The sequence below is a fragment of the Ovis aries genome, chromosome X (assembly GCF_016772045.2).
Source record: "Ovis aries strain OAR_USU_Benz2616 breed Rambouillet chromosome X, ARS-UI_Ramb_v3.0, whole genome shotgun sequence".
Taxonomy (NCBI): Eukaryota; Metazoa; Chordata; class Mammalia; order Artiodactyla; family Bovidae; genus Ovis; species Ovis aries.
In genome coordinates this window covers 115,167,507-115,178,024 of record NC_056080.1, presented here as the reverse complement: position 1 = coordinate 115,178,024, position 10,518 = coordinate 115,167,507, and positions in this window count along the sequence as shown.

The following is a 10,518-nucleotide window of genomic DNA, read 5'->3' as shown; positions in this document are numbered from 1 at the left end:
ATTACATATGTAATTTAAAACATGTTATATAATGACATTAAATACATTATAATTATTAATATATTATATTACAAAATATAATAATATATAACATGTTAAAATTATATTGTATAACATAATATATATAACATAATTATGTTAATATACATAACATAAAATATAAGTTATAATCTATAATAATCTATATTATATAACATATTTTAATTACCTTATAGTGTATATTGATATTATATCGCTATTTTAATAACTATATAACATTATCTACATTAATGCATGTATATAATTTATATAATATTATATATAATATATTGTTGTTTTATTCCTAAGTCCTGTTCAACTCTTTATGACCCCATGGACAGCAGCACAACAGGTTTCCTGTCCTTCACTATCTTGGAGTTTGTTCCAACTCATGTCCTTTGAATTGGTAATGCCATCCAATCATCTTATCCTCTGTCACCCCCTTTCCCTCTTACCCTCATCAGGAGGAATCTTTCCCAGCATCAGGATCTTTTCCAATGAGTCAGTTCTTCACATCATGTGGCCGAAGTATTGGGGCTTCAGCTACAGAATCAGTCCTTCCAAACAACATTCAGGACTTACTTCCTTTAGGATGGACTGGTTAGATCTCCTTGCAGCCCAGTGGACTCTCAAGAGGCTTCTCCAATACCACAATTCAAAAGCATCAATTCTTCAGCACTTAGTTTTCATTATGGTCGTATTCTCAATCGATACATGACTACTGGAAAAACCATAGCTTTGACTAGATGGATTTTGTTGGCAAAATAATGTCTCTGCTTTTTAATACACTGTCTAGGTTGGTCATAGCTTTTCTTCCAAGGAGCAAGCGTCTTTTAATTTCATGGCTGCAGTTACCATCTGCAGTGATTCTGGAGCCCAAAAAAATAAAGTTTCTCACTGCTTCCATTCTTTCTCCATCTATTTGCCATGAAGTGATGGGACTGGATGCCATGATCTTCGTTTTTTGAGTGTTGATTTTTAAGCCAGCTTTTCACTCTCCTCTTTCACTTTCATCAAGAGGTTCTTTAGCTCTTCTTCGCTTTCTGCCATAAGGGTGGTGTCATCTACATATCTGAGGTTGTTGATATTTCTCCTGGCAATCTTGATTCCAGCTTATGCTTCATCCAGCCCAGCAATTCTCATGATGTACTCTGCATATAAGTTACATAAACAGGGTGACAGTATGCAGGCTTGACATACTCCTTTCCCAATTTGGAACCAGTCTGTTGTTTTATGTCTGATTCTAACTGTTGCTTCTTGACCTGCATAAGGATTTCTCAGGAGGCAGGTAAGGTAGTCAGCTATTCCCGCCTCTTGAAGAATTTTCCACAGTTTGTTGTGATCCACACAGCCAAAGGCTTTGCCATAGTCAGTAAAGGAGAAGTAGATGTTTTTCTGGAACTCTCTTGCTTTTGCTATGATCCAACAGCTATTGGCAATTTGATCTCTGGTTCCTCTGCCTTTTCTAAATCCAGCTTGAACATCTAGAAGTTCTCAGGTCACATACTGTTAAAGCCTCACTTGGAGAATTTTGAGCATTACTTTGTGAGTGTGTGAGATGAGTGCAATTGTGTGGTGGCTTGAACATTCTTTGACATTGCCTTTCTGTGGGATTGGAAAGAAAACTGACCTTTTCCAGTCCTGTGGCCACTGCTGAGTTTTCCAAATTTGCTGGTTCATTGAGTGCAGTACTTTCACAGCATCATCCTTTATGATTTGAAATAGCTCAGCTGGAATTCGATCACCTCTGCTAGCTTTGTTCCTAGTGATCCTTCCTAAGGCCCACTTGACTTTGCACTCCAGGATATCTGGCTCTAGGTGAATGATCACACCATTGTGGTTATCTGGGTCATTAAGATCTTTTTTGTATAGTCTTTCTGTGTATTCTTGCCTCCTCTTCATAATATCTTTCACTTCTGTTAGGTCCATCAAGTGCCCATCTTTGCAGGAATTGTTCCCTTGGTATCTCTAATTTTTTTTGAAGAGATCGCTAGTCTTTCCCATTCTATTGTTTTCCTCTATTTCTTTGCATTTATCATTGAGAAATCATTTATCACTTCTTATCTCTCCTTGCTATTCTTTGGAACTCTGCATTCAAATGGGTATATTCTTCCTTTTCTCCTTTGCCTTTAGCTTCTCTTCTTTTCTCAGCTATTTGTAAGGCCTCCTCAATCATTTCGCCTTCTTGCATTTCTTTTTCTTGGGGATAGTCTTGGTCATTGTCTCCTGTCCAATGTCACAAACCTCCATCCATAGTTCTTCAGCCACTCTATCAAATCTAATCCCTTGAATCTATTTGTCACTTCCACTGTATAATCGTAAGGGATTTCACTTAGGTCATACCTGAATGGCCTAGTGGTTTTCTGTACTTTCTTCAATTTAAATCTGAATTTCACAACAGGAATTCATGATCTGAGCCACAGTCAACTTCTGGTCTTGTTTTTTGCTGACTGTATAGAGCTTCTCCATCTTCAGCTGCAAAGAATATAATCAATCTGATTTCGGTGTTGACCATCTGGTGATGTCCATGTGTAGAGTCATCTCTTGTGTTGTTGGAAGACGGTGTTTTCTATGACCAGTGCATTCTCTTGGCAAAACTGTTAGCCTTTTCCCTGCTTCATTTTGTACTCCAAGGACAAACTTACCTGTTAAGCTCTTTGACTCTTGACTTCCTATTTTTGCATTCCAGTCCCCTGTGATGAAAAGGACATGCTTTTTTTGGTGTTAGTTCTAGGTCTTGTAGATCATCATAGAACCAGTTTCCTTGGCATTAGTGGTTGGGGCATGGACTTGGATTACTGTAATATTGAATGGTTTGCCTTGGAAACAAGCAGAGATCATTCTGTCATTTTTGAGACTGCACCCAGGTACTGCATTTCAGACTCCTTTATTGACTATGATGGCTACTACATTTCTTCTAAGGGATTCTTGCCCATAGTAGTAGATATAATGGTCATCTGGATTAAATTCAACCATTCCAGTTCATTTTAGTTCACTGATTCCTAAAATGTCAATGTTCACTCTTGCCATCTCCTCTCTGACCACTTCCAATTTACATTGATTCGTGGACCTGGCATTCCATTCCAGGTTCCTATGCAATACTGTTCTTTACAGCCTCAGATTTTGCTTCCATCACCACATCTGCAACTGGGTGTTTTCACTTTGGCTCCATCTCTTCATTCTTTCTGGAGTTGTTTCTCCACTTTTCTCCAGTGAGATACTGGGCATCTACTGACGTGGGGAGTTCATCTTTCATTGTCATATCTTTTTGCCTTTTCATACTGTTTATTGCAAATCAGCAGTGGCCACAGGACTGGAAAAGGTCAGTTTTCATTCCAGTCCCAAAGAAAGGCAGTGCCAAGGAATGTTCAAACTACCTCACAATTGCACTCATCTCACACTCTAGGAAAGTATTACTCAAAATTCTCCAAGCCAGGCTTCAACAGTATGTGAACCATGAACTTCCAGATGTTCACGCTGGATTTAAAAAGTCAGAGGAACAAGAGATCAAATTGCCAACATTCGTTGGATCATCGAGAAAGCAAGAGAGTTCCAGAAAAACATCTACTTCTCCTTTATTGACTATGCCAAAACCTTTGACTGTTTGCATCACAACAAACTGTGGAAAATTTTGAAAAAGATGGGAATACCAGACCACCTTACCTACCTCCTGAGAAATCTGTATGCAGGTCAAGAAGCAACAGTTAGAACTGGACATAGAATAACAGACAGGTTCCAAATTGGGAAAGGAGTACATTAAGGCTGTATATTGTCACCCTGCTTATTTAACTAATATGCAGAGTACGTCATGAGAAACACTGGGCTGGATGAAGCACAAGCTGGAATCAAGATTGCTGGGAAAAATATCAACAGCCTCAGATATGCACATGACACCACACTTATGACAGAAAGTGAAGAAGAACTAAAGAGCCTCTTGATGAAAGAGACTGAAAAAGTTGGCTTAAAACTCAACATTCAGAAAATGAAGATCGTGGCATGCAGTCACATCACTTCATCACAAGTAGATGGATAAAGAATGGAAACAGTGAGAAACTTTATATTTTGGGGCTCCAGAATCACTGCAGATGGTGACTACAGCCATGAAATTAAAAGACGCTTGCTCCTTGGAAGAAAGGCTATGACAAACCTAGACAACATATTAAAAAGCAGAGACATTACTTTGCCAACAAAGGTCAGTCTAGTCAAAGCTATGGCTTTTCCAGTAGTCATGTATGGATGTGAGAGTTGGACTATAAAGAAAGCTGAGTGCCGAAGAATTGATGCTTTTGAACTGTGGTTTTGGATAAGACTCTTGAGTCCCTTGGACTGCAAGAAGATCCAACCAGTCCTTCCTAAAGGAAATCAGTCCTAAATATTGTTTGGAAGGACTGATGCTGTAGCTGAAGCTCCATTACTTTGGTCACCTAATGTGAAGAACTGACTCCTTGGGAAAGACCCTGATGCTGGGAAAGATTGAAGGCAGGAGGAGAAGTGGAAGACAGGATGAGATGGTTGGATGGCATCACTGACTCAATGGACATGAGTTTGAGCATGCTCCAGATGTTGGTGATGGGTGGCATGCTACAGTTCATGGGGTGGCCAAGAGTCAGACACGACTGAGCAATGAACTGATTGAGTGTTCATGGGGTTCTCAAGGCAAGTATTCTGAAGAGCTTTTCCATTCCCTTCTCCAGTGGAGCATGTTTTGTCAGAACTCTCCACTATGACCCATCCATCTTGGATGGCCCTACATGGCATGGCTCAGTAGTTTCATTGAGTTAGACAAATATGTGGTCCCTGTCCAAGGGACACTTAAAGAGTCTTCTCCAGCACCACAGTTTGAAAGCATGAGTTCTTCCACACTTAGCCAGGTGGCACTAGTGGTAAAGAACCTGCCTGCTAAGGCAGGAGATGCCTGAGACAAAGGTTGGATCCCTGAGTCAGGAAGATTCCCTGGAGGAGGGTATGGCAATCCACTCTAGTATTCTTGCCTGGAGAATCCTATGGACAGAGGAGGCTGGTAGGCTACAGTCCATGGGGTTGCAGAGTCAGACATGACTGAAATGACTTACCATGCACTCATGCACAGCATTCTTTATGGTCCAAACTCACATCCGTACATGACTTCTGGGAAAATCATAGCTTTGATTATACGGATCTTTGTCAACAAAGTGATGTCTCTGCTTTTTAATACACTGTCTAGGTTTGTCACAGTTTTCTTCCAAGGAGCAAGTTCAGTTCAGTTCAGTCGCTCAGTTGTGTCCGACTCTTTGAGACCCCATGAATCGCAGCACGCCAGGCCTCCCTGTCCATCACCATCTCCCGGAGTTCACTCAGACTCATGTCCATCGAGTCCGTGATGCCATCCAGCCATCTCATCCTCGGTCGTCCCCTTCTCCTCCTGCCCCCAATCCTTCCCAGCATCAGAGTCTTTTCCAATGAGTCAACTCTTCACATGAGGTGGCCAAAGTACTGGAGCTTCAGCTTTAGCATCATTCCTTCCAAAGAAATCCCAGGGCTGATCTCCTTCAGAATGGACTGGTTGGATCTCCTTGCGGTCCAAGGGGCTCTCAAGAGTCTTCTCCAACACCACAGTTCAAAAGCATCAATTCTTCGGTGCTCAGCTTTCTTCACAGTCCAACTCTCACATCCATACATGACCACAGGAAAAACCATAGCCTTGACTAGACGGACCTTAGTCGGCAAAGTAATGCCTCTGCTTTTGAATATACTATCTAGGTTGGTCATAACTTTTCTTCCAAGGAGTAAGCGTCTTTTAATTTCATGGCTGCAGTCACCATCTGCAGTGGTTTTGGAGCCCAAAAAAATAAAGTCTGACACTGTTTCTACTATTTCCCCATCTATTTCCCATGAAGTGATGGGACCGGATGCCATAATCTTCATTTTCTGAATATTGAGATTTAAGCCAACTTTTTCGCTCTCCTCTTTCACTTTCATCAAGAGGCATTTTAGGTCCTCTTCACTTTCTGCCATAAGGGTGGTGTCATCTGCATATCTGAGGTTATTGATATTTCTCCCAGCAATCTTGATTCCAGCTTGTGTTTCTTCCAGTCCAGCGTTTCTCATGATGTACTCTGCATATAAGTTAAATAAGCAGGGTGACAATATACAGTCTTGACGTACTCCTTTTCCTATTTGGAACCAGTCTGTTGTTCCATGTCCTGTTCTAACTGTTGCCTCCTGACCTGCATACAGATTTCTCAAGAGGCAGGTTAGGGGTCTGGTATTCCCATCTCTTTCAGAATTTTCCACAGTTGATTGTGATCCACACAGTCAAAGGCTTTGGGATAGTCAATAAAGGAGAAGTACATGTTTTTCTGGAACTCTCTTGCTTTTTCCATGATCCAGCGGATGTTGGCAATTTGATCTCTGGTTCCTCTGCCTTTTCTAAAGCAAGCATCTTTTAATTTCATGGCTGCAGTCACCATTTGCTGTGATATTGGAATCCAAGAAAATAAAGTCTGCCACTGTTTCCATTTCTTTCCCATCTATTTGCCATGAATTGACGGGACCAGATGTCATGATCTTCACTTTTTGAATGTTGAGTTTTAGGCCAGATTTTTCACTCTCTTCTTTCACCTTCATCAAGAGGCTCTTTAATTCCTCTTCCCTTTCTGCCATAAGGGTGCTGTCATCTGCATATCTGAGGTTATTGATATTTCTCCCAGCAATATTGATTCCAGCCTGGCATTTTGCATAATGTACTCTGCATATAAGTTAAATAAGCAGGGTGAGACTATACAGCCTTGATGTATTCCTTTCCCAATTTTTAAGCATTGCTCCATGTCTGGTTCTAACTGTTGCTTATAATATAATATAAATAAGTATTCATATATATTATAATTAATTATAAACAAAATATATATTACATTACATTGTATATATTATATTGTATATTATATGTCATTGATTTCATATATTATAATATATCATATATAATATAATTAATATGCACTATATAATATATGATATATTCATATATAATTATACATTGTACATTATATATTACATTATACAAATTAAACAATATATTGTGTTTAGTTATAATATATGTTATATTTAAAGTATAACACATAATTATAAATATTATTATATAGTGTATATCATATAATAAATATAATAAAGCACTTATGAAATGCTGTTAATTTATCCCATCCTTACAACAGCATTATGGGCTTGAAATTTCTGCCCCTACTTAACTCCTGGGGAAGAATTGAACCTCCCACCATGTGACTTACCCAAGGACATACAGCTAGTTAGTGGCAAAATTGGGAGAAACTCAATTCTTCTGACTCCAGACCCTTAGATGTTTCTACACCATTGTACTAGCTCTCTGAGTTCTTCTCCTTCAAAGAAGTGTTCCTGAAGACTGAGCTCCACTTCCAAAGTGGATCCTGAATTGGTAAGAACCTCTGCCCAGCCTGGCAGACTCAATCTGGCCTGGTTTTCAGTTTTTTGAAAGTGATTTGTCCTGGCATTTACCTGCAGCTCTTTATTGCATCACTACAATACAGTTTTTTTTAATGTCTTGGGTACACTAAGATTATTACTGAAAAATACAGATTTAAAAATTGATATATTAAACAGAAAGCAAAGAGAGAAAAATCCAAAATGTTCATCACTAACACCATGTTGGGGATTGGTTTTGCTGTTCGGTGGTGAACTTTAAGAAAATAAACCAGATGTCATTGAAACAAATTAAATGTCCTTCATAGGGGACTGGTTAAATAAACTGCAGTACAAGGAAGTACTATATAGATGTTAAGAAAAGAATAAGACAAATCAATATAAGGAGTGATTTCCAAGCTATATTGTTAAATTAAAACAGATAAAGAGGGAAAAAGCAGTGTCAGTAGTACCCTATCATTTGTGATATATTTATATATGTATAGGATAATAGAATATCTCCAGAGTGATACACAAAAATTGGAAATGGTGAATGTTCCTGGGAAACACAAATGAGAGACAAGGATGGAATGGAGACTTCCTTTTCACTATCTCTTTATACCATTTGTTTATACCATCTGAATTTTTACCATATACCTGTTCAGTTCAGTTCAGTCGCTCAGTCGTGTCTGACTCTTTGAGACCCCATGAATCGCAGCACGCCAGGCCTCCCTGTCCATCACCATCTCCCAGAGTTCACTCAGACTCACGTCCATCGAGTCCGTGATGCCATCCAGCCATCTCATCCTCTGTCGTCCCCTTCTCCTCCTGCCCCCAATCCCTCCCAGCATCAGAGTCTTTTCCAATGAGTCATCTCTTCGCATGAGGTGGCCAAAGTACTGGAGCTTCAGCTTTAGCATCATTCCTTCCAAAGAAATCCCAGGGTTGATCTCCTTCAGAATGGACTGGTTGGATCTCCCTGCAGTCCAAGGGACTCTCAAGAGTCTTCTCCAACACCACAGTTCAAAAGCATCAATTCTTCGGCACTCAGCCTTCTTCACAGTCCAACTCTCACATCCATACATGACCACTGGAAAACCATAGCCTTGACTAGACGGACCTTAGTCGGCAAAGTAATGTCTCTGCTTTTGAATATACTATCTAGGTTGGTTATAACTTTTATATTTTTAGTTATACAGTGCTTTATATTTTAAAAAATATTTTTAAATATATGACTTTATTTAATATACATGCAATTCAGGTAGTAAATCTTGTGCCTTTCTCATGGAGAACTTCAAACTGGTTTCTGCTCAACCTACTTTCCAGCTTCCCCTCTCCACTCCCTGCACACTCTAGACACACCTTAGAGAAGACTGATCTACACTTTCCCTCTCTCTTGCCAGCAGGGCCTCCAACTCCACTCTTACTCTCTTCTAATTAATGTAACTAGGTACTGTGTTCCATAATTACAGGGTTTGTCAGTGAAATCAATAGTTGCCTCCCTTGTGACAATGACATTTTAGCTCCCTCAGTCTCCCCAGAGCCCAGCAGCTTCTCTGTGCCAACAAAACTCCCAAGACTATTAACATGTTCCTTGGCTCTCACTCATGTTCATGCATGCAAGTAAATGAGCAGATTCTCAAATCACATGATTTCATACACCCTATCCATGATTACTATTGTTATTTAGTCACTAAGTTGTGCCCAACTCTTTTGCAATCCCATGGACTATAGCACTCCAAGCTCCCCTGTCCATGGGATTTCCCAGGCAAGAATAGTGGAGTGGGTTGACATTTTCTTCTCCAGGGAAATGTCTTCTTCCCGACCCAGGGATCAAACCCATGTCTCCTGCTTGGCAGGCAGATTCTTTACTGCTGAGCCACCTGGGAAGACTCTATCCATGATTATTTGGAGATAAAATTACAATCAAATATGCATTTTTAAGACTTTATCAAGGTATAGTTTCAGTTCAGTTTCATTCAGTTGCTCAATCATGTCCAACTCTTTGCGACCCCATGACTGCAGCACGCCAGGCTTCCCTGTCCATCATCAACTCCAGAGCTTGCTCAAACTCATGTCCATCGAGTCGGTGATGCCATCCAACCATCTCATCCTCTGTCGTCCCCTTCTCCTCCTGCCTTCAATCTTTCCCAGCCTCAGGGTTTTTTCCAATGAGTCGTTCTTTGTATCAGGTGGCCAAAGTATTATTTACATATTACAAGGTATTGTTTACATAATACAAAATCCAGCATTGTATGCCTATGGTTAAGTGATTTTTAGTAAATGTGATTAGTTAATGTGATTTATGTGATTTTTAGTAAATACAAATATGTATTGTTTACATATTACAAGGTATAGTTTACATATTACAAAATCCAGCATTGTATGCCTATGGTTACATGATTTTTAGTAAATGTAAAGAGTTACATTTTTTAATAATGTTTTCATGTATTCTTTCGATTTTGACCTGAAGAACCTAACATAACGTATCCTACATCATATTAGGTTTCTGATATGACTCAATTTCTTCTTTTTTTAAAAATGTTTTAGTTTTTGCCCACTTCACGTGGCCTGTGGGATCCTGGTTCCCTGCTCAGGGATCGAATCCATGTCCCCTGCATTGTAAGCATGGAGTCTTAACTACTGGACTGCCAGAGAAGTCCCTCAATTTCTTTCTTCTGACTTCAACTCCCAAATTTGTTTCCTGCCCTACTCCTTAATGAAAGAGATCTAATTCTATTGTTCCTTAAAACCAGAGCATGTCAGAGTTGGTAGGACCCTTAGAAATCAACTAGAGATGGGAAAGTTTGCCTAAAGTCATATAACAGGTAAATAGCAGAGTCAGGGCTAAAATCCAGGATTCTTGCCCTTAGCCCCCAAAACTTCAAACTATGGGACAAAGCCTCTTCTCTTAAGTGTTCGTAGTGTCCTGGAAATCAATATACCAACTACCATCAATTTGTCCAGCTAAATCTAAAGATCTGATGATGGAGGAAGGGCTTGGGTTGAGGGTGGGCCTCGAGAACAGGTAGCAAATATAAGCTCTTTCCTTTACGATTCTTCTGGGTGAATTTCTTTCTTCTAATTTAGCAT